General features: G+C 39.3%; 1 long non-coding RNA gene across 1 annotated transcript; it reads right to left on the reverse strand.

Annotated features, from left to right (window-relative positions):
- Nucleotides 1-1,041: 1,041 nt before the first annotated feature.
- Nucleotides 1,042-11,479, reverse strand: LOC131382158 (uncharacterized). The gene is made up of 3 exons (XR_009211394.1): nt 11,392-11,479; nt 7,050-7,337; nt 1,042-1,168 (listed from the first exon to the last, which is right to left on the reverse strand). It is a non-coding gene; the product is annotated as an uncharacterized LOC131382158 (long non-coding RNA).
- Nucleotides 11,480-25,099: the final 13,620 nt, after the last annotated feature.

Consider the following 25,099-nt stretch of genomic DNA (forward strand, 5'->3'; position numbering starts at 1 on the left):
GCATCTTCCACTCTGTCTAAGAATGTCTGCGGAACAATAGAGTAGGAAGTCGAGCACCGGAGCGGCATTTGATGTGGCCTTCTGCTGCTGATTACTGGCATGGGGAGCCCTGCTCTCCCAGTTGTGACTCACCAGTGCCCTTTGATTAAATGCAGACGAGGATTTAGTTACCACAACATGCATCAGCTTTGTTGAACTTCCTCTTGGTCTCACTTCCTGCTTCGGAAATGAATTCTCCCAATCCATAGTCATTCTATCAGGCCCATCATAAACTCTTAACTGAAGAGAGGGAGAAGGGGTTGTGCTTTGTGATACCCTTGGGCAGCTCAGAAATGGAATTCAGGGCTGTTTATCCCAAGACCGTGGTCCTGTCAGCACTCAGGTTTAACAAGCACGGTGGACCATGGACAATGAAGAAGAGCACAGAAATACATCAGGGTCTACTTTGATTAAAATTTCACCCCCGCCTTGCAGTTTTGAAATATCTTAGCTTTCATTTATATTTATATGTTGTCTGACTGTACCAGATTCATTGTCTACAACTAGATCCTGATGTTCTGTGTGGTTCACAAGGACGGAGACACATTTGCCTCGATCAAAACAGACAAGGGTCTCAATATGTCTGGGTCGTATAATTGAATGAATTCTTTCTCGTACTGTGCCTGATTTTCTTTAAAATGATGAGACTTCATTTTCCTTAAAAAAATGTCATGAGGAGTTATCAGTTCAAGAATATCTGCTTTAGGGTTGCCTTCTGCCATCAAATCATAGAATTAAGAGTCAAAAGGCAACCTGTAAGTCCTCTGTTTAATTTCCTTCCAAATGATAAAATACCTTCTAGAGCAGGTGATACTCAGCAATGGCTCTCATGGTTGGAAAGCTGCTTATTTTATGGAATTTAAATCTACTCCCTTGTAATTTTCACTCATTGGTTCTAGTTCTGTCTCCTGGTGAAAGGGCAAAAACACGGCAACAAAAACAACGACAAATAAGATCTCAGATAGTATTCTGTTTTTCTTCACCAAACTAGAGAAGATACTAGCAGAATGTTCCTGGAATGTCCTTCTGTTCGTTAGTGTGGTAGCAGATGAGAGATACCTTCTTTCCTCAGGACACACAACATGTCGTAGTAGTTGTAGGCCTGATGTTCTGCCCCCATCAGTACTCCCTGTAGAGGGGAAGAGCATGCACAATTATTAGCCACTGACTGACTTCCAATTACAGAACTTCCCACAAACCATAACACTTTAAGAAATAGGAAGTTTGAGGTAGTATATTAAGACGTCTATCACTTTTTTACTCAGCAGGAATCATGCTATTTTTTCTGTTGAGACAAATAGAATGTTGACTTGGGAGCCTTTCAGTTTCTTCAGGCAGCCATTGTCTATACCTTTGTGCCTTTTGGTTTGGGAACCAGGTAACCTGAATTCAAACCCTGATTCTGTCATTCAGTTATGCAAACACAAGCAAGTAAATTCACCTCTCTGAAATTTAGTGTTTATCAGTAAAGTGGAAAAGCACTTAACTACAGTATTAAAAGAGAATTCCATAAGGTAAATAGCAGACAGTGCTTAGTATCACATTGGGCATTATTTCATATTCATTCAATTCAATCCTATTCTAATATAGCTGAAATGTCCTCATGCAGGACTGTTTGTAATGAGTAGAAGAATAATCCTACATAAAGCTCCCTACGTCTCTGTTCAATTTAATTCAATTCAACCAAGATGTATTGAGCACCTACTACATGCAAGGCTCACCGACATAATGATGCCAACATGAGCTACACTGTATTGAGTACTTTGCTTCAGGAACTTGCTAGAAGTTTCATTACCTAATATACTTTGATTCTTACAACAACATGAGGAGAGAGGGGTGTTATTCAAGATGTTTCACAAGTAGCATAGTTCTGCCTGTAGTACATTGCCAGTATGGGGAGCTCAAAGGGCCTATTTTACAGAAGAGAAAATTAAGGATTTGAGATATTAAAGGAGCTCATCTTTGCTAGCAAGTGGCCAAACTTTTAGGGCTGTTTCATGAGACTGTAATTCATGGGCTACCATTGAGAATCAAGCTAAGTCCTTCCCATCGCTGTGGCCCTCAGTTCTAATTCTCTTTCTTGGGGTTCTGTTATATAGCACGCGAATATAGTTTTCATAAGTCAGTGCATCCAGAAAGCTTTGTTTCAGACGTTCCAAGCCACTGGTTTCTCAGTCAGAAATACTTATTGCCTTCTCTTTTCATTGCCATTAAAGGTTCAAGTTCAGAATGCTTTCTAACACCTGCTAATATTAATACAATTTCAGTAGTAGCATTAAGGAATGCCAGTTCTGGGCCATGGGGGTCCCTAGGCCCACACCAGCAATGCTCTCGTCTTCCTGCAGAGGTTCTGCCAGTGCCTCAAGAATGTCCTCAGAGTTCTGTCCATTCTTCTTCTGCTCAGACGTTTTGTCTGAAAGTATTTTCCCAGGCCAGAGCTGGACTCTGTATAGAGTACAGAGGAAGGGCCAAGGTATGACTTTATTCCCACCACTTACATCTGAGAGCACAGGCACAGAGGGCAGTTTGTCACAAATCTGAGTGGGCCCGAGCTACATTCGTGAACAATAAATAGGCTTCATATTGCTTCACATTCACATTCCCACCCCAAGTATGAGGCTGGCTTTGTTCACTGCAAATGAAAACGGCTTATTTATAGGGAGGAAGATGGGAGTGGAAAGACAGATTTTAGGGGGTTGGAAATCATATTAATAGATAAGCTGAGAAATATTTGACTTGGGTAGATGCTCAGGTAGAATTTGAACATTGAGAATCATGCATTCATCTGTGTGTAAGAAATAAGAGTCAAGGATAATACTGTAGCTTAATCCCCCAAAATATGATCCACAGAGCATCCTGTGTATTTCGGAATGCAACAAGAGTGTGTGTGTGTGCTCTCGGATTTCGACGAATGACTTCCAGCCCTGGGATCTGTTGCCTTGTTAACTTTTGCAGCCTATCAAACCCCACAGTCTAGTAGTAAGAGAAACAGTCCTCTGCCTGGTCCAAAGATGCCAATGTGGATAGTTTGTCGTCCTTGAAATATGATGTGACCCTCACAGCTACCACGTTTCTGAAGGCATCAGAAAAATCAAACTATACTTAAGAGTTAAAATATCGCACGTATCATACATTTTTAAAAGTCAGAGAATAAGAGTATATGGAATACGAAGATGAAGCAATCCACTAATCACCATTTTAATCTCACTGTCAGGTCAGCTTTATATATATTTTGCCTACATAGTTTCTTAGGAGTAGCGTCTCCTTGTAAATGTGCTGATTGCCTCTTAATGAAGTGATCTTCTTTATAATACTAAATAAACTCAGTAGAGACAAAAATGAGAATCACATCTTAAGCAATTAGACATAAGGTCAAAAATAAAGGCTTATTGCAAGGCGGCATTATTATCATCCAAGTGTCTCTTGCTTACAGTGTATTGTGACAAAGTAAAATCTATTTCAGCTGTTATATGGCAATAGCTGTTATTTATGAAACATAAAAAGATACTGAAATACAAAAGGGCTTGAAAAGACCAGGGTAAGACCAGATAAAAAAATGAGAAAGAAACAGGCATCCTGGGATGGTAACTACCCTGCCATGTACTGACAGGAAGGTTGTATATTTTTAGAATATACTGAAAGGAATGGTGCTTTTACTTAGGTTTTTATGGTTTACCACGAGATGCAATTTTCTGGCCTTATATGCAGTTGTAACAAAAGTCAGAGACGTTTTATGATAGCTGCCACAGTTCATAAATGATGGGATACACTAAAATATTTATAGAACTGTAAAATCTTGATTTCTCTCTGGTTTAGCAGATGGGGCCCTAAAACCAGTTCCCGGATTGTCACATTTCTTCACCCTTTGATGACAAAAAAGCCTGTTGTCAGTTTTCTTCTCTGGAGAACAAGTTCACTGGTGTGAACAAGGTCACACTCTCACTCAATTTTCTGTATTTGAATAATGCCAATTAAGAGCAGTCTGAACAGAAGTTATAATTACTCTGGACATACTTGTTGGCATGAGACTCTAGGTTAGTATAGATAAGATATCCTCTGATGTACTTTTTACTCATTCCTTTGTCTTCATTTCTGGGAAAATTCACTTCTAAACCTGTATCACCCACCGAAATAAGTATCACACCAATATTAAGACTGGTCTATTCAGGTGGCTGAGGGAATTTCTGCTGTCATATGGCGTGTGTGTGTGTGTGTGTGTGTGTGTGTGTGTGTATTTTAAAATGTACTGTAAGATAAAATTATTTTTCTATTAAGGTCACCAAACTCAAGCATTCTTTACAATAAATTTAAGTATTATTATCTTTGGATCTGAGCTCTTGCTCTGTCACCCAGGCTGGAGTGCAGTGGTGTCATCGTAGCTCACTGCAGCCTCGAATTCCTGGGCTCAAGTGATCCACCTGCCTCAGCCTCCTAAGTAGCCAAGACTACAGGCATGCACCACTGTGCCCAGTTAGAGTATTTAAAATTAAGAGGAACGACTGTAAGTTGGATGGTGATGGAAGTAAGAAATCCACATTGATGGATTGATAATGGTATTTTTCTGATTTTAGAAATTCGATCAACAAAAGAAACACAAATACTTGTAAAATAGGTGTATATGGTGGTTATTTAGGGAGCATCATAGAAAAGGCAATCTGAATAAAATTTTAAGCCAATAGACGACAGAGGTAAGTAGGTAAATAGATAATCAACTGATTGATAGACTAAAGACATATTTGCGTACATGTGGTTTGTAGACAGTTTGCAAATTTTCTGTTTTCTCTTGAGGAATGCTACTAAAATTAAGTAGATAAAATATCTAATTAAAATTTGTACACTGATGGTGATCTTTTTGTTTATAGCAAAAAATGATCTCTCCTAATGCTTCTATTTTTCATTATATGCTTTAAGAAGAAATGCATTTGAAATAAAAATCTTAAATTATATATGTATAGATGAAAATAGTAATAAAATGTAGCTTACTCAGTTGGGCTCAACATTAAAGACTAATAAAAATCTTTCAGTTTTACTGAATCAGAATCTCAGAGTGGACAGAGCTAGAGAAATCTGTAATTCAACGAACTCCCAGGGTGATAAAGATGATTTACTAACTTTGTGAACCAAATCCCTCTCTCGCCCCATGAGCTTGAGGAGACACTAGCATAGCCCACAGATTAGATGCAGATATAATCAATATCTTATTTTAAATATAGCTTTCCAGGATATTCCTTAATGGGATATTGCATAACTAACTTAATTTATACAACAATTTCACCTAGTGCTATTATTTAAGCATAGTTTGAGATAAATGAAGGAGTATGCTTATTACTTCTTTTGATAAGAAATTACACTGGCTATAATTACATTGAAATAATTAAGATAATATTTTGGAATATTCTCCTGACCTACTTGGGTTTGTTTCTGGATGCACCCAAGTGTTCTAGTGTTCTACCATCTGTTTGAATTATGCGGGTGGAGAGCCTATCAGGCTCCTGTACAGTGCCAAGAGTAGCTGGCTTAGCCCGCCCTGGATAGCCATGAGTCACTCCCCACCCAAATTCACACTTGCATCAGGACACCCAGATACATGTAATATAAAAATGCTGTGCTGGCTACACAGACACAGCTTCAATTTAAATCATATAGCAGGCCAGGTCCAGTGGCTCACACCTGTAATCCCAGCACTTTGGGAGGCTGAGGCAGGCAGATCACCGAGGTCAGGAGATGGAGGTCAGGAGATGGAGGCCAGCCTGGCCAACATGGTAAAACCCCATCTCTACTGAAAATACAAAAATATGGCTGGGCGCGGTGGCTCACGCTTGTAATCCTAGCACTTTGGGAGGCCGAGGCGGGTGGATCACGAGGTCAGGAGATCAAGACCACGGTGAAACCCCGTCTCTACTAAAAATACAAAAAAAAAAATTAGCCGGGCGTGGTGGCGGGCGCCTGTAGTCCCAGCTCCTCGGAGAGGCTGAGGCAGGAGAATGGCGTGAACCCGGGAGGCGGAGCTTGCAGTGAGCCGAGGTTGCGCCACTGCACTCCAGCCTGGGCGACAGAGCGAGACTCCGTCTCAAAAAAAAAAAAAAAAAGAAAAAAAGAAAATACAAAAATATGAGGCAGGCATGGTGGTGGGCTCCTGTAATCCCAGATGCCTGGAAGGCTGAGGGAGGAGAATCACTTGCACCTGAAGGCTGAGGTTGCAGTGAGCTGAAATCACGTCATTGCACTCCAGCCTGGGTGACGAGCAAAAATCCGACTCAATAAATAAACAAATAAATCATTCATGTAGCACCCCTCTAACCAGGTTGCTGCCTCTACATTTACTTTACTTCTTACCCTTCTCATTATTGCCTCTGGTTCTCTGTGGAGATTATTGTAAGCTTTTCTCCATTTTTTACAGAATATTTTTTGTACATGGCATGCAGAATTGTATCAGTGATAGGGGATTTTTATAGGGGTACATAAGAAATAGCAATACACGTCAATCTGATTCAAATGAAATTCAGGTGAATTCAGTTTAGTAAATATTTATTGAGCCCTTGCTGTGTTCTGGGTTCTGGGCTAGCTACTGAGGGTGTAAAGAAATATGAGAGAAGGTTCTTACCTTCGTGGAGCTTTAGCTTAAATTTCTAGGATACAGGTGAGGCGTGGATGGGTCATATTTGAATAAAAATAATCTTTAACTGAAAGAGAATATGACATCTTCTATAATGGTGATTTCTCTTCAGTGCTTTTGCAGAGGAGATAGTGATTTTAACCACAGAAAGTTATGTGAAGGAACAAATACAGGAGTGGTTTCAAACCAAAGGTATAAAGTAAAAAAGAGTTGAAGGATTAGGAGAATACAAGGTGAGCCTTGGGACTACCCAAGCCTCTGTTCTGGATAGAACATGGCTTATTTTTTAGTGTGGATGATGGTGGAATTAAGTTCACAGCATAATGCAAATTCCATTGATCCTCATTATTCAAGGATTGTATATTCGCAAATTCACTTAGTGCCTCATACTTACTTGTAACCCCGGAAACAATGCCCTTGCATCACTTCCACCATGTTTCATGGACACGTTCACCCCTGTCCCACTCTGCACATCATTCCAATTGGCATGGAACAACGTGGCACTCTGCCGCCTTTAAGCTCTCTGCTGTAAACAAGTGTCCTTTTAGCAGTCTATTAAATGCCACATTGTGTTTTCATTTTTGTACTTTTTGTTGGTGTTGTGCTGTTTAGAATGGCTTCCGAGCATTGGTAGTGTTGAGTGCTGTCCAGTGGTCCTCAGCACGAGAGGCTACAACGTGCCCTATGAAGAAAATATGTATTAGGTGCTTCATTCAAGCATAGTTGTCATGTTGATAGCCATGAGTTTAGTGGTAATGAATCAGTATATAAAAAATAAGGTATCTGTACAGGGAAACACACATAAAACAAGGTTACATATTGTTTGGTTGACAAAAATGCTGTTACCAGAGGTTCATAGGGAAAGAACCCTGTATTTCTCCTAGGAACAGTGGCTCAGTATTCACTAATTCAGTGTTTGTGTTGACCTTTTCAACACACCTACAAAGAATAGTGAGAATCAACTCTATGTAACGAGAAGCTAAGTATTGAGGGCTTTATTTTCCAAGCAGTGAAGACTGCTGAAGAATTTTTAGCTAAGAGACAAGTTAGGAAAACAGGTGCTCCGTTTTTTTAAAATGTGTATATGTGTGTCTGGCTTATTTCACTTGGCATAATGTCCCCAGCTCCATCCATGTTGTGGCAAAAGGCAGGATTGTCTCCTTTTTTAAGGCTGAATAATATTCCACTACACACACACACGCACGCACGCATGCACGCATATATACACCACTGTTTTTTATCCGTTTGTCCATTGGTTGGTGAACACCTGGGTTGTTTCCATAGCCTAGCTATCGTGAATAATGCTGCAATGTACATGGGGGTGCAGAGATCTTTACAAGGTAGTGATTTCATTTTCTTTGGATGTAGACCCAGAAGAGGGATTGCTGGGTCATAACACAGCTCCATTTTTAATTTCTTTAGGAATTTTTACATTGTATTAGGAATTTTGTTAAAAAAGTAGATTCCAGGTGCTCTTAATACACACAAAAAAGCAACTATATGAGATGATAGATAGGTTAATCTGCCTCACTATAGTAATCATGGTACTATCTCTCTCTGTGTATATATACCTATACACATCTGTATAGGTATATATGCACGTATCTGTATACAGATATGTGTATAGGTATATGTGTACAGATATGTGTATGGGTATATATACACAGATATGTAGATATGTATATATACACATATACACACAGAGAGAGAGAGATAGTAAGCACTGCAATCCTAATGTTATATCAGGTTGTAAAACTGAAATATACACAACAAATTATTTTAAAAGATAGAAAAGTGTGTATTCAAAAATAGAATATAGAATTACGCTAAAATACAATGGAGGGGAAGGGAAGAGATGATTACACAAAGGAAGAAACAGTAGAAAATGATTGCAGTGAATACAAAGGCAGTCATTATAATAAACACAATAAATGCATATTTGAGACCTGGATATTGACTGTGTCCAGAGATACTCCGAGTTTTCAAGCCGTTAGATGCGACACCAAACACCTTTCCCCCAGCAATTGTAATGTCGTGGGAAATGACGATTTACAGTTTTGCTTAAAGATTAAATTGTAAGGTGATCTGACTTGTATTTACATGTGGAGAATTTGAATTAAGAGACACTGAAGGCCTTTCAGAAAGTTGAAAGGCCACACAATTCTGAAGGATCAGTGGGAATGCAAGAGGAGATAATTGTGAAAAGTGGTGGAGATATTCCAGGACCATCTCGCAGAGCCAAGCACTTCACTCACACCTGCGAGAGGGTCAAACAGACCACGCAGATGTTAATGTAAATACTTTCTTGATGAACTCACATGATATAGTTGGAGGCTGCACAACGTACTTGAAGAAAATAATGATGGTTTGTTATTTGGAAATAGAACTCCTGGACCTTTTTATTATCTACAAGGTTCAGATGAATAAACAATTCAAACCAAGGCCTCTCTTTGGTTTAAATTTTCCTACTACTTGTGAGATTTGAGTTGACCTCCCATAATCTACTTGAGTCCAAGCTTTATGGTGTCAGGACCTGTAGTTTTATTTTAGCCCTAATTCCAATAGCTAGCTGGCCCATCTTGCTTAATCATTTAACCTTTCCGTACTATATAAGTAAAGTGATTCTAAAAGTTCCTTTACTTACCACTACAAATTATCGTCAGTCCCAAATGCACTAATTCATATGAAAGGGCTTTGAAAACTGAAATGTAATTTGTAAAGTAATTTTTGTAATTTATACAGTGACTTGAGGATCGCTGTAGTGACCTGTCTTTCTTCCCCTGATGTCACCTATTTTTTTCAGCCTGACATCCCCAAAATAGATGGATTTCTGGCGATTTAGTTTTTCTTCTAGAATCCCAGTTAAAATCAAGTATCTTACCTGGGAGGAGTGATATATGAGCAGTTCTTACATGGGGATTCTTACGACAGAGTGTTTTGTGAGTAGAGGAAGAAAGTATTATTCTTATATTGTGAGGCAAAAAAAAAAAATTACTATTGGAAAGTCTCATGTTTTATAGGCCTTGGCAAGTTCTGAGCATGAGGGACTATAAACTCTAAAGTCCAGCACAGGCTCCCTTGAGGAGGGGCCACAGGGTCACAAGGAAGAGGAGCAGACAGAGAGGGGCAAGGCTGGGTTAAAGTGCTGTCATCGACAAAACGTTGTCTTTTCTTACTCCAATTGAAGCAATCTGTAAAAATTACCCCAGACTGACAGATTCAATGTTCAGATGGAATGAGATACACTATATAGTCTAAACATTTATGCTCCCCTCCAGAAGTCATACACTGAAACCTAATTGGCAGTGTGATGGTCATAGGGGGTGGGGCCTTTGGGAGGTGATTAGGTCATGAGGGTGGAGCCCTCATGAATGGGATTAGTGACCTTATAACAGAGGCCCCAGGGAGGTCTCTTAGCCCTTACTCTGTGTGAGGACACAGTGAGGAGACAGATGCTTGTGAACCAGGAAGCAGGCCGTCTCCAGACACTGAATCCACCAACACCTTTTTCTTGGACTTCTCAGCCTTCAGAACTGCGAAAAATAAATTTCTGTTGTTTGTAAGTCACCCTGCCTATGATACTCTGTTATAGCAGTCTGAATGGACTAAGACAGGATAACAAAGTTTGTCTATTACTTAGGATATGTTTGGAAGTGAACAACAGTGAAGGTCTGATGTCTGTAGACCTATTATTATATGCCAAGATAGTAGACATTCTTTGTGAGACTATTTGAAAAAATTTACTAGAAGGAATGAAAAAAAATGTGATAATTTTTTTTTTTTTTTTTTTTTTTTTTTTTTTTTTGGGAGTCTTGCTCTGTCACCCAGGCTGGAGTGCAAGGGTGCGATCTGGGTTCACTGCAAGCTCCACCTCCCGGGTTCACGCCATTTTCCTGCCGCAGCTTCCCGAGTAGCTGGGACTACAGGCGCCCACCACCACGCCCGGCTAATTTTTTGTATTTTTAGTAGAGACGGGGTTTCACTGTGTTAGCCAGGATGGTCTCGATCTCCTGACCTCGTGATCCACCTGCCTCAGCCTCCCAAAGTGCTGAGATTACAGGCATGAGCCACTGCACCCGGCCAAGAAATTTTTTAAAAAGTAAACCAAAGCACAAGTATCTACCATCTAAAATTAACAGCATTAAAAAAACAATGGGAATAAAATGGAAAGGAAAGCATAAACACCAGTCGCACTGCAAGAGAAACATTTTGAAAAGGTATTGTTTAACTCCTAAAAGGAAATTTGCTTTTTCCCTTTATCTGAGAAATTCTGCTTTGACTTGAACTTGGAGAAGAGGAACACCTGCTAAACAAGGAAAACTTTGTGTGCTATTGCATAAGTAAATAAGAAAGTGATAACTTCCAAGAATATTTATTTGGTGCTAGTCAGTCCCAGTAGGGAGTTAGGCAGATTCCATTAACAGAGAGATGAGCTTAAAGGGTTTAAAAAGCTGTATTTCAGTGTGAAGCGTGCTTGTTAGTAACCCATAGAGAGTTAAGCAATTATCCAAGATGACATTGCAGTGTTTACAGGGTGCAGAGATGTGGACGGCTGTCTTTGAAAGAGATCAGCTAGGAAGAACTGTTCAGTCACTTCTAGAATGGCTGTGCTAAGCTATGTTCCTAAATGGATATTAACTCAGTAAATTTGACGGCTGGGAACATTAAACATCCGTGTGTCTGTGTTTGTGTCTAAAGATGCAGTAAATTCATTGAAGACAAGTCTATGGTATTACCTGGTTTCTCCAAAGAGATGCTATTTGGGGAATTAAGAGAGGTTTTTTTCAGCTTGCCTTTGCAACTCAAGCTTGTCCCATGGTGCTCACATTTTTATGCCGGCTGTGGGCACACAGGCAAATAATCAGAAGATGAGTCACAATCCTGGTTACATCACTGATTAGTCATGAAACATCAGAAAAGCAGCTAATTTATTCATTTTCCTGATTTCATTTATTCAATGGAAGAAAGTAGAGAGCTGCCTCTTTGATGAGTGTACCCATGGTCCTAACAAACTTGGCATGCTTTCAAACTACATAGGCTATCCTATAAATATTAACACAATCATGTATAGAGTAGAGCTGAAGGGAGGCAGAATGCATTTTAGTTTAGGTGCACTCTTAATTACTGTAACATCTGCCATATTTTGCAGAGTCTACCCTAGAGATATACCTGAACAAAAACAATAACCTGTGAGGAAATGCAAGCAGATTACAGGCCAGATTATTGAGGAGAGAGAATAACAATTCATTCCTGAATAAGATACCAGCTCTTTATCAATTTAATGTCATTAATGAAAAAAATCCTATGTGAAAGTGAAATATGTCATTACTTACTTTTTCACTGAGGCAATGCTGTCCTTCCCACAAATTGTAGAAAGATGTTGCCCCTCTGCATAAAAGAATATTCTGCCTTTCTCATCCTCTTTGCTCTGTTGAAACCAAGGGACTATACATAATTTTCTGACTTATATATTTTATATCTGACATAATAATTTATTTATTTTTCTTAGAAAGAAACAGAAATTTCTTAATTTCTTTATGCTATGTATAGCATAAAGAAATAAAATAAATTTAGTGGTAAGCGGAATTCTGAGATGGCTGTCGAGGTTTCCACCTACTGGTGTACATGCCACGTTTAATTCCCTCCCCTTCAGTGGATCTGATGATTAGGTTACCTTATAGGAGCCAGGCGGTGGCATAGTCCCTCTCATGATGACATTATATTATATAAGACAAGGTGACAGAGGACTAGAAAGAAATTCTTCTGCTGAACTTTAAGAGCAAAAAGAGGGCCTTGTGGGTCCTGTAGGAGCTAAAAACAACCCCTACACTGACAAGAAAGTAGGACATTAGGCCGGGCGCGGTGGCTCACGCCTGTAATCTCAGCACTTTGGGAGGCCAAGGCGGGTGGACCACCAGGTCAGGAGATCAAGACCATCCTGGCTGACCTGGTGAAACCCCGTCTCTACTAAAAATACAAAAAAAAAATTAGCCAGGCATGGTGGTGGGTGCCTGTAGTTCCAGCTACTTGGGAGGCTGAGGCAGGAGAATGGCGTGAACCCGGGAAGCGGAGCTTGCAGTGAGCCGAGATCGCGCCACTGCACTCCAGCCTGGGTGACAGAGCGAGACTCCATCTCAAAAAAAAAAAAAAAGTAGGACTGTAATCCTGCAACTGTGATATAGTTTGGATGTGAAATGGAATTCTGAATATTGGAGGTGGGGCCTGGTAGGAGGTGATTAGATCATGGGGGTGGGTTTCTCATGAATTATTTAGCACCATCCCCCTTTGTACTCTCCTCATGATAGTGAGTTCTTATGAGATCTGGTCATTTAAGTGTGTGGCACCTCCCTCCTCTCTCTCGATCCTGCTCTAGCCATGTGACATGTCTGTTCCCCCTTCGCCTTCCGCTAGGATTGTTAGCTTCCTGAGGCCTCACTAAAAGCCAAGCCAATTCTGGCACCGTGCTTCCTGTACAGCCTACAGAACCATGAGCCAATTAAACCCCTTTCCTTATAATTACCCATCCTCAGGTATTTCTTTATAGTGATGTGAGAGTGACCTAATACAAACTTCAAAGAACAAAATTATTTCAGCAATGTGAATGAGCTTGGGAGGAGATCCTGAGCCTCAGGTGAGATGGCAGCAAGAGCAGACACCTTGACTGCAGTTGGAAGAGCCCTTGCAGAGGCCCAGCTAACCCAGGCCCAGACATCTGACCTTGGGGAGTTGTGAGATGATAAATTTGTATTTTTTTAAAATGAAATTTGTCATGCAGCAATAGAAAAGCAACCTACTCATCTGACAAAGGGCTAATATCCAGAATCTACAATGAACTCAAACAAATTTACGAGAAAAAAACAACCCCATCAAAAAGTGGGCGAAGGACATGAACAGACACTCCTCAAAAGACGACATTTATGCAGCCAAAAAACACATGAAAAAATGCTCATCATCACTGGCCATCAGAGAAATGCAAATCAAAACCACAATGAGATACCATCTCACACCAGTTAGAATGGCCATCATGAAAAAGTCAGGAAACAACAGGTGCTGGAGAGGATGTGGAGAAATAGGAACACTTTTACACTGTTGGTGGGACTGTAAACTAGTTCAACCATCGTGGAAGTCAGTGTGGCGATTCCTCAGGGATCTCGAACTAGAAATATCATTTGACCCAGCCATCCCATTACTGGGTATATACCCAAAGGACTATAAATCATGCTGCTATAAAGACACATGCACACGTATGTTTATTGTGGCACTATTCACAGTAGCAAAGAGTTGGAACCAACCCAAATGTCCAACAACGATAGACTGGAATAAGAAAATGTGGCACATATACACCATGGAATACTATGCAGCCATAAAAAATGATGAGTTCATGTCCTTTGTAGGGACATGGATGAAACTGGAAATCATCATTCTCAGTAAACTATCGCAAAGACAAAAAACCAAACACCGCATGTTCTCACTCATAGGTGGGAATTGAACAATGAGAACTCATGGACACAGAAAGGGGAACATCACACTCCGGGGACTGTTGTGAGGTGGGGGGAGGGGGGAGGGACAGCATTAGGAGATATACCTAATGCTAAATGACGAGTTAATGGGGGCAGCACACCAACATGGCACATGTATACATATGTAACAAACCTGCACATTGTGCACATGTACCCTAAAACTTAAAGCATAATAATAATAAAAAAAAGAAAAAAAGAAAATGCAAAGAGGATTATAATTTTAAAAGATGGCTGGCTTATCATCCACAAGGGTGAATTCATCATATTTAGAGTACCATTTCCCCTTTTCATTCTCTCTTTCTCTTTTCTTCTCTCTCCCATAGACCAAACACTGCAAAGCAGAGAAAGGGAGGGGTAGAAACTTTCCCTGTAATGTTTCTTTTTAACTTGCCCAACACGTTTTGAGCTTATTTAGTGTAAAACTTGTAAAACATACCAAAAACCCATCATTTGGCAGATGTATCATTTTCTATGAGGTGAGTGAGTGAGAGTGTGTTTAACATAGTTGCTGAGCTAGTACTGCAAAGAGGATTGAGGTCTACAGAAATCATTTGAATTGGAGAGGGAAAAGGATCCCCTTATTAGAAATTAGAGGCCATGTGGAGAGAAGAAAATATTAAAGAAGAAATGAAGACCTAGGGATATAATCAAAATATATTAAAATGTAGAAATCACTTTAAAAACAAAATAGCTTAAAAGAGTAGAAAATGCATATCTCTGAGTAGAGAAATGTGAGTGTGATGGTTGCTTTTATGTGTCAACTTGGTTGGACCATGAGATGCCCAGATAGCAGGTTGATATGGTTTGGATCTGTGTCTCCACCCAAATCTCATGTTGAATTACTATTCTCAGTGTGGGAGGCAGGAGCTGGTGGGAGGTGATTGGCTCTTAGGGGAGGAGTTTTCATGAGAGGTTTAGCACCATCCCCCATTGGTACTGTGTAGTGTAGTGAGTGACTTCTCACAAGATTTGGTTGTTTCAAAGTGTGTGGCACCTCCCCCATCTTGCTCGCTCTTCCTCCTGCTCTGTTCATATAAGATGTCCCTACTTCACCTTCACCTTCACCATGATTAAAAGTTTCCTGAGGCCTCCCCAGATGCCGCCATGCTTTCTGTACAACCTGTGGAACTGTGAGCCAATTAAACCACTTTTCTTTATAAATAAATAAAAAAGAAAAGAAAAATAACACTGGTACCAAGCATGTGTTAAGGGAAGCTACTTTTAGCAGATACTTTGAAATCTCGATGGGTGGGGGGTGGGGGTGGGGGTGGGGAGATGGGGCAGCGATTGGTTGGAATTCACAAAGCAGGAGGGATCTGCTGTTCAGCATAAATGCTAGAGCTGGAAGAGAAAAGTATAATTTCACGTATTGCAGTTGCATTTGAAGAAAAAATTGCAGTGACACAGACAGTATTTGGTTCCAAAGCGTGCTAAAGAAATGTCATGATAGTGTCATAAAAGACTACAGTAATGAATGCCCTGATATCCTTAAATAGTTTTAGCTGTATATATCATAGACTAAGAATTTACGGAGATAAAATCTATAAAAACCAACCAGTGGTAATGAATGTGCTACCTCCCCTGCCATTGTGTAGTTTTTGACTATGCATGCATAATGTAACAAAAATTCACTTTTACTTTGTGCTTTTCATTCTAGATAGTTACATCAACATCTTTCTTTTCCCAGTTGCCATCCAGTTTTTAAGTTAGTGTTTTGAAAATATTGTAGAGGTTGTATGTTTATTCAATATGTCATAATTATTTCTCTCTGTTGTTGAGCATCTAGGTGGTTTGAAATGTTCATTACTGCAGTAAACACAGTAATCAATATTGCAATAAACACCTTTGTACCTGTACTATTGTAATGTTTTTGGATATTTTTCTCACGATAAATTGTGAAAAGGGCGGTTGTTATAACATTCACAGCACGCCATAGAAGCTATCCTAAAAGAAATAACAAGATTGACTTGCCTATAAAAGCACCTCAGCAGATATTTTTAGAACCATACTCAGTAAATAACAAATATTTCACTGTCCAAAAAGTTTAATTGCTCATTCACAAAGCATGTCATTTCATCTAATTACCCACAATAGTTGATAAACAACATTACTGTGTACCTATATCTATGCATAGAAGGAACAAAGATGTTACATGTTAACTATTCTAACAGATGATTCTCAAGAATAATAATAGAATTATATTTAGGAATGCTTAATAATACTATTACATAATAAAGACTTAAATATGCTTATATATGCATGTGTACATTTAAATATGTAGTTTATCTACATATCTATCTACATATATAAATGTACATATGCATATATAAACATATATAAGTCTTACTTACTAAAGTGTTACTAAAAATGCCAGAGGCTATAATTAGAAGACCAAAAAAGTGAATTCAATCCTATTAAGTATATATTAAAGTAGATTTTGAATTTGGTGGTAGATTGGTCACAGGCCCTTGAAACATACATACACGGTATGTTTCTCACAGGCCCTTGAACCTCCTGTTCAGCATAAATGCTATAGCATATATGTGCAGTATATGTTTCAAGGGCCTGTGACCAAACATATATACACTATATGTTTCTACTCTCTCTACACTACAGAGAGGCTGCGTGTGTGTGTGTGTGTGTGTGTGTGTGTGTGTGTATTTAATGTATATACAGCCTCTCTACACTATAGAGTAGAAAATGTAAATTTTGTGGCCAGGTGCAGTGGCTCATGCCTACAATTCCAGTACTCTGGGAGGCTGAGGCGGGCAGATCACAAGGTCAAGAGTTTGAGACCAGCCTGACCAACATGGTGAAACCCTGTCTGTACTTAAAAATACAAAAATTAGCTGGGCCTGGTCACGCACGCCTGTAGTCTCAGCTACTCAGGAGGCTAAGGCAGGAGAATTGCTTGAACCCAGGAGGCGGAGGTTGCAGTGAGCGGAGATTGCGCCACAGCACTCCAGCCTGGAGACAAAGTGAGACTCCATCTCAAAAAAAAAAAAAAAAAAAAAAAAAAAGTTGTAGCATAATTGTAAATATTTTGTCCTGTATGTAAGATTACATCTGACAGGTTGCTATTTTTACCCTAATCAAATAATTTCTTTCGTTGGTTTATAATAATGGCATCCTCTTTTTTTTTCTGAATAGAGAATCAAGTAGAACTTCTATTATTTCTAAGAAATTGTGGACAAACCTTGTCATTTTGCATCTATCATTCCCATATTGCTTGTCAAATGAAGATCTTGAACACAGTTTCTAGGATGATGAGGACTTTGTAGTTCTCCTATTATTCTGCTGATGGAATTAGTGTTCAGGGTGGTGCATTCTGGAATGATTGCATCTGTCCTATGCTATGGATAGTGCTAGCCTAGTACTGAAGGTAGGTCAATGTATCATGCACTTGAGGTATTTGCCTGTTCATTTTTAGTGTTGAATTTAGCATAATGCACAGCATTGGAGAAGACAGAAGAAGAAGAAAACCATTTAGATTTGCTCAGGTACCAAAATTATGGCAAAGTGTATCGCTTTTAGGGATGTGTTTATTCCTGTCCAAGCCTATCAACATTGTTTCTCAAGACTATGAATTTACAGTCATGGAGAAGGTCTTCCCATTGGCTTCCTCTTGATGCCTCCTAAGTACTTAAACACATAACAGTAAACAATAAGAATAGCAGAAACGTGCACATGGCTGGTGCCAACTCTGCTGGTATAAATCAGACACTTTTATGTGGGCCACAACAGGACATGAAGGGGTGAGATATTAAACACGTGGGGTGTAGAATTTCTTCTCTGCCTTCTTCTCACTCCAGTATGCTTCCAGGAATTAGTGTTAATTACTACCCAGAAAGCTGTTATAGATAATGCTGATCACTTCTTATTTTAATTATATATGAATAATTCAGGAAAAGCCAACCTTTCCACCCTATCAAAACCAACCCCCCACTGTCAAACTTTCTCTGAGAACTGTGCATAGCTAGTAAATCAATTTGATGATTATTCTATTCCAAAGAGCAGGCAATGATTTACATTTATATGCCAAAAATTTCCTTCTTGTTGCCCCAGCAAGAGCTGGAGCATGATTGATAATGATGCGAAAGTGCTGGCACAGACGTTCCGTGGCCTCAGCATGCTTGCGTTGCCCAGTGTGACAGGCTCCTCCCTGTATGTACGATGCTCTCATGCAGGTAGCGTGTGACGCAAGGCCAAGAGTGCCAACAGATTCTTGATCGTTTTAGTACAGGACAAGCACTGACCCCTATGACAATAAATGCGTTTGGCATTTATCTTCTTAGCAGGTCAATACTGAATGTCATCCTTAGGGGAGGGGTGCTGTTTAGCTTCTTGTAATTAGTTTAGTTGCCTCTGTTGAATCCCTAATGGACTCTTGTGTCATAAAAAAACATTCTTTTCTGGAATGGTTGTCAGTGTCATTGTGTCTGCTCCCTCCTTCCAAGCCTCCCCTCCCCACTTTATTCTCTCCCTGGGAAAAAGAAAAAATAAATAAACACAAGTTTGAAAGATTAAAGTGATACCAAAGAGAAAAATGTATCCCTCTTTATTCTACTAATTTACACATTCTATAATCAGAATTAAAGGAAAGATACATCTTGAATTTTGTTAGACTTACAATGTTCATATCATTATGAAATTATTTCTTTTGAAAACTTTAAATAACACTCAGTTTTTGGGTATTATGCCTTTCTCAGAAAATAATTTCTGGAGATCCTACTGTTCTGCTGTCAAGGTGAAAGTGGTCACTACGACTCCTGTTACTTCCCAAGATGATATGATTGTTATTATTTCTTATTAACTGAACAAGATGACAATCACAGATAGGCATAGTTTTTTACCCCTTAGTGTTGTAGCTCTTTTAACTTCCCATGGACAATACAATCAAATCTATAAAAAGTATCCATACCAAAAATATAGGGTAATCTAGGTTGGAAATGTATTTCATTCAGCAAAGTGAAATTTAATATTGTAGGATTTAAGCTTTGGTTAGATATCAGATACTGTTAATGAAGATCTTTAAAACTATGGCAAAGTGTTTCTCAAACTTTAGCTTAGATAAAGATCAATCAGGATGCTTGTTACACTTATGGGCATCATCATAGAGAATTTGATTCAGTAGGTATGGCAAAAAAAAAAAAAAATTCAGCATTTCAAAAGTGCCCCCACGTAATTACAGTAAGGCAGTTTGTGAAATCATCTGGAAAAACAGCTGTGGGTTTTTTCAAGTAGTGTTTTTTTTTTCTTTAAAAAAAAAAATACAGGTTGACTCTCATCTGCAGATTGTGGTCAATTTTTCTGAGATTATGAGTCCCATTAAATTTTCAAATGGGATCAGGAAAAGAATACACTGTCCTGCATCCCATGGTATCCCCATTCAGTCTTTTTAATTGCAATATTTCTTATAAAAGTGACTTTTGGAGTATTTTTGTTTGTCTTTTTTAGTAAACATTCATAATTTCCTTGGGTTTAATATCTGTATTTTATTTTAATAAGTAAATATTTTTGGAGTTTGAGTCCAAATCTGAGAAATTAGAAATACTATACTTCTATGTTTTGCTTTATCTGGGGATCCATAAGTGGGGTTCAAGAAAAAAATATGTGCGCAACTATCTGTTAGGTTTTTCAAGCATTCATTTATTTCCTGTAGCTTCCATGACTCCCAAAGAGGTCTATGTCTCAAGAAACATTAAAATTTAATATAGGAAAATTAGAAGGAGAGTCATAGAAATGCAAAACCCCATTTACCAACAAGTTGTTAAAGAAATGACTGGCCATCTTTTCACTGGTAATGTGTCCCCTTTAAAGGGGATTAATAGGGTCTAATAGGAAAGCATCATTTCTTTGTTCTCTTCTCAGCCTGGTGAGATAGGGTTTTGCAAAGTGGTTGCTTAGTAACTGGCCCAGTATGACTATTTTTCCTCTCCCCATATGCAGATGTAGTTAATTGCCAGATTTTGAATTATTGTAGTAATTTTGTATTTCAGTGACCTTATTGATAGAAGAGAGAATTACAAAATTTCTGAAGTCAAATTATTTGATCTAGTGCACTGTATTCTATGACACTGTATTCTGGATATATGTAAACTACTCATTAGAAATGAAAACAAAAGTCTCAGAAAAGAAGTGTTGACTTGATCAAAGTCCCTAAGATAGTAAATAATTGAGTCTAGGAGGCTGAAAACCAGATCTATCTTATGCCAAAGCCCATGGCATGCTTTTCCATCCCAACTCGATCCTATCTCAGTTTTGTTTGGCTCTAATAATCATTAATATATTTCCTTGGTAACCAAGAGTTAAAATGACATGGACAGTCTCCCTTACGTTTCCAGTTAGTTCAAATTATTAAATGATGCTTAGAACTAAATTGAGTATAAGGGTTTCCTTATTATTCTTCAACTTCCTGATTCATGAAACTGCAGAAAAGATGAGAATGTTTTAGGTGTTCTACTTTTAGAAGAATGAAAAGAAACATGACCCAACAGTTGAATTCTACTGTGACCATAAATTGCCTTTATGCCAAATTTTCATCTGTATTAGGAAAATATTACCTGTAATCTCATTTGACAAGATAATCTCTGAGCTACCTCCATACCAAAATCATTTGTATTCTCTTTTGATCTTTACCCCATTGCCTTTTAATGTGCATTCTATATTAAATGATTTTACATAAATGATTATAATTTCTTGACATAGGGATTTTTTTCTGCTTTCAGGTCTATTTATTTTGTTTTCTTCAAATAAGGCATTTTTTTTTTCTGTCATCAGCCATAGTTCATTCTTATCTCATCTGAAGTATTCTGGGGTCTTGTTCAGCTTTTTCCACTAAAATTCAAAATAACTTATTTATTCTCTGAATTTGTATAGACACTTTCTGTAGTGTTAGGTATGAATCCCAATTCTTAACCTTCATGATCCTTGGAAAATTTCTGTGTATCCTCTATGTACTTCTTTGCCTTAAAGGTTTCTCAGGAAGGGTAGTGCACACCTGTAATCCCAGCTACTCTGGAAGCTGAGGCAGGTGAATCACTTGAATCCAGGAGGCAGAGGCTGCAGTGAGCCGAGATCGTGCCACTTCACTCCAGTCTGGGTGACAGAGTGAGACTCACTCTGTTGGCCAGCGTGATCTTAAACTCTTGACCTCAAGTGATCCACCTGCCTCGGACTTCCAAAGTGCTGGGATTACAGGCATAAGCCACTGTGCCCGACCCAGTCCTCTTTTATATATGTATTAATATATACATTCTTCTTATTGACTACAAATTAACCTTTTTTAAAAAGTTCTGTCTTGGACCATTTTCTCAATCCTCGCCAAGAATTCTTCATTCTCTCTAACAATTCAAGATATAGAGAGACTCATTGTGTTAGTCTGTTCTCACACTGCTCTAAAGAACTGCCCAAGACTGGGTAATTTATTATTTTCTTTTTTTTTTTTTTTTTTTTTTGAGACGGAGTCTCGCTCCGTCGCCCAGGCTGGAGTGCAGTGGCACCATCTCGGCTGACTGCAAGCTCCGCCTCCCAGGTTCACGCCATTCTCCTGCCTCAGCCTCCCGAGTAGCTGGGACTACAGGCGCCTGCCACCATGCCTGGCTAATTTTTTCGTATTTTTAGTAGAGACGGGGTTTCACCGTGTTAGGATGATCTTGATCTCCTGACCTCGTGATCTGCCAGCCTCGGCCTCCCAAAGTGCTGGGATTACAGGCTTGAGCCACCGCTCCCAGCCTAGACTGGGTAATTTATAAAGAAAAAATTTCCTGAGGCCTCCATATCGCTGAGAAGACCTCAGGAAACTTACAGTCATGGAAGAAGGGGAAGCAGGCATGTCTTACATGGCAGCAGGCAAGAGAGAGCAAGAAGAGGGAACTTCCAGACACTTAAAACCATCAGCTCTCATGAGAACACCCCCAATATCACCAGAACAGCCTGGAGGAAACCACCCCCATTATCCAATCACCTCCCACCAGGTCCCTTCCTTAACACATGGGAATTATGAGGATTACAATTCGAGATGAGATTTGGATGGGGACACAGAGCCAACCCATATCACTCTTGTCTCAAATCCTTCTCCTTCAGCAGGAAAACTCCCTTAATTTCACTATGCACGTACTTGGAAGACAACCAGAGCATGTTCCTTGCTTGCAGTAACTGCAAAACTAGATTCCTTGCCGTGCCAGGAATCTAGTTTTAGTATTCCAGCTTTTAAAATATAAAGACAGACTCTAATTCCTTTTAGCTCTATCTGAAAGCTTCTCCTTGCAGGTATCACTTACTTCTGAGCAACTATTCAGTGTGGAGACCCCTAAGATGTCTGTCTCAATGACAGCTATTCTGCTCCCTAATAGTCCTGGCTTCTGTGCTACAGTGTTAGGCTTTACCACTGATCAGTTCATCAACACTAAGTGTTTCAATCTAGTGTCCATGTATTGAGACACCATGGAGATGTGTGCCTAAAATACTTACTGTTACCATTGGAAAAAGAGCAAAAGAAAGGAAGATTCTATCTTTGTTTAGAGGCTCTTGGCATTTCAACACAACAAGGAATGCCTGTGGAAAGCCTGCAGTTGCATTCTTCCTGTCAATATTTATATAATGCCAGGGTCCAGCCTTATAGAGGAGAAATCTCTTGTGCAATTCAAGATAGAGAGGGCCATGAAGAGCTTCCCTAAAGGCTCTCTTAACTTTCTATTCCGTGGTATAAACACAAGCCTTAGGATATTTTTATTCTACTATTTCCAAAACTTCTCACCCAAGGGAGCCAGCCAGGCCTGCAGTGACAGGGGAGTATGGGTGATGACAGCCTAGGGTTATCATTTCCGTGGTACTATTTGGGCTACTTGACAGCACAGCTGGGGACCAGAGACAACCTTGTTGAATTTATGGGTTCTGTTTTGGTTTTGACCAAAGGTTAAAAACCACAGGGCTGTGTGTATGTGTGTGTGTGTGTGTGTGTACATCTGTGTGTGTAAAACATGATTCATTGAGAATGGTGAAACTATCCGGAGTAGAATGTTCCAGTTGTTTGCATATCTGTTTTTCATAAAAACCAGACATTTTGATGTGTATGTCTTGAATTAATGGCAAAAAACAATGGCCTACATGTGAAGACACCAGCTCCAGAGAAGAGATCCACATTTGGCATATGGTGGATGGAAGGAAGGACTGTGATGACAAAGGGACAAGGAGATATTTCGTATTCTTCCAGCATAATCTCTAAACCAGAAGCTTATTCCCATAGAATTTTCCAGTGAGGAAGGGTTAAGAATACTTGGGAAAATGAGGGTAAAAGATGAGCTAAATATTACCTTGTAGAAACAGTTCTTTGGGAATAGTTTAGGAAGAAAATATCTTTCAATCTTGAATCATTCCATGTAGATAGTTATCGATTTGTCAACTTCTTCTGTTAATGAAGTTACTAATGATATAATTTAAAGACCTGAAGTTAATGGTGATATAATTTAAAGTCATGCTTTTATTTAAATGAAATCAATTTGTATCAGGATGAGAAGAAAGTCTTTAATAAAATGTATACTATGGGGTAAAATGGTAAAATGGCAATTTATTTTTCTCTCTTCTCTCTTTCTTTCCTGGATAGCCTGTGCCTGGGCCCCTACTTAGCACCAAATAAAGCCAGGGCTCAGATAACCCTATAATTTTCATGACCTCTGCTGTTTTTTGCATGTCCCCTCCAGGGCCCATATTGAAATTTAATTGCCATTGTGATAGTAGTAAGAGGTGGGCCCATTATGGGATGATTAGAACATGGGGGCTCCATGGTCATGAATGGATTAATGTCATCATTGAGGGAGTGGGTTAGTTATCTCAGGAGGGGTTCCTGAATAAAAGTGAGTTCAGCCCTCTCATGCTCATTCTTGCTCTTCTGCTCTCTTGTCCTTCCGCCTCCTACCATGGGATGATGTAGTAAGGAGGCCCTCACCAGATGCTGCTCTTTGACCTGGGGCTTCCCAGCCTTCAGAAGTGGAAAAAATTAAATTTATTTTCCATATGAATGACCCAGTCTGTGGTATTCTGTTACTGCAGCACAAAGTGAACTAAGACAGCCTCTAGTCTCAGTCTACTCACATGTGCCGCCCACACCTCATCACTTCACCTATTCCAGCTCTTCCTGCCTTCACACCTTGCAAAGCCTTTATTTAATCCATGGTTTGGCTTCACCCTCAGACCTAATACAGAGACAGTATTTGTCTTTGACCCTCAGTCTCCTTGCTTTCAAGCCTGGCTGAAGCTTAACATCTATCATTCTGGTGCCCTGAGTATGGAGCTCACTGATTGATTGTAGCCCAGGTTATTGTAACCATCAAATATGCGTGCTCATTTGGTTTGCTCCAGGAGCTAGTGGAGAATCTAAACAAAATTCTTCTGATATAGCAGGAGCACATTTAGAACAAGGGCATTGAGGTCCTGCAAGGTATCCTTATTATTCAAGTATTTTCAATTACTACAATCAATTCACCCATTTATTCTTTCTTGGTAACCTTTGCTCTCCAAATGCTTATATAGCCTTTCTGCAGACAATGCTGAACATATAAATTTGATTGAGCCTAAACATATTTTCAGAGATTCTATTCCTTTCTCCCTCATGAAAATCTTCACCATGTTCTCTGGAAGGCTGGTGTCCTTGGGCAGGGGGCAATAAACCATGGGAACCTCTTGAAAAGTGTTACTCATGAAATCATCATTGCCTTTGCTGTTTTGGCCCAAGAGCCCAGTTTAGTGTTCCCCAAAGACCCTGCTCTGTTCTTTCCTCTTTACCTATTCATAATCTTTTTAACTTTCATGGGCTAGAGCTTATGAAAAATAACTCTCTCTGGTTGCATCTTCCTCTGAGTTTCTGCATTTCTGCTAGTTGGCTTTACATGTTAATATTCATCACATATAACTTAATATTGCCTTC

Source organism: Hylobates moloch, unplaced genomic scaffold (assembly GCF_009828535.3).
Source record: "Hylobates moloch isolate HMO894 unplaced genomic scaffold, HMol_V3 SCAFFOLD_20, whole genome shotgun sequence".
Taxonomy (NCBI): Eukaryota; Metazoa; Chordata; class Mammalia; order Primates; family Hylobatidae; genus Hylobates; species Hylobates moloch.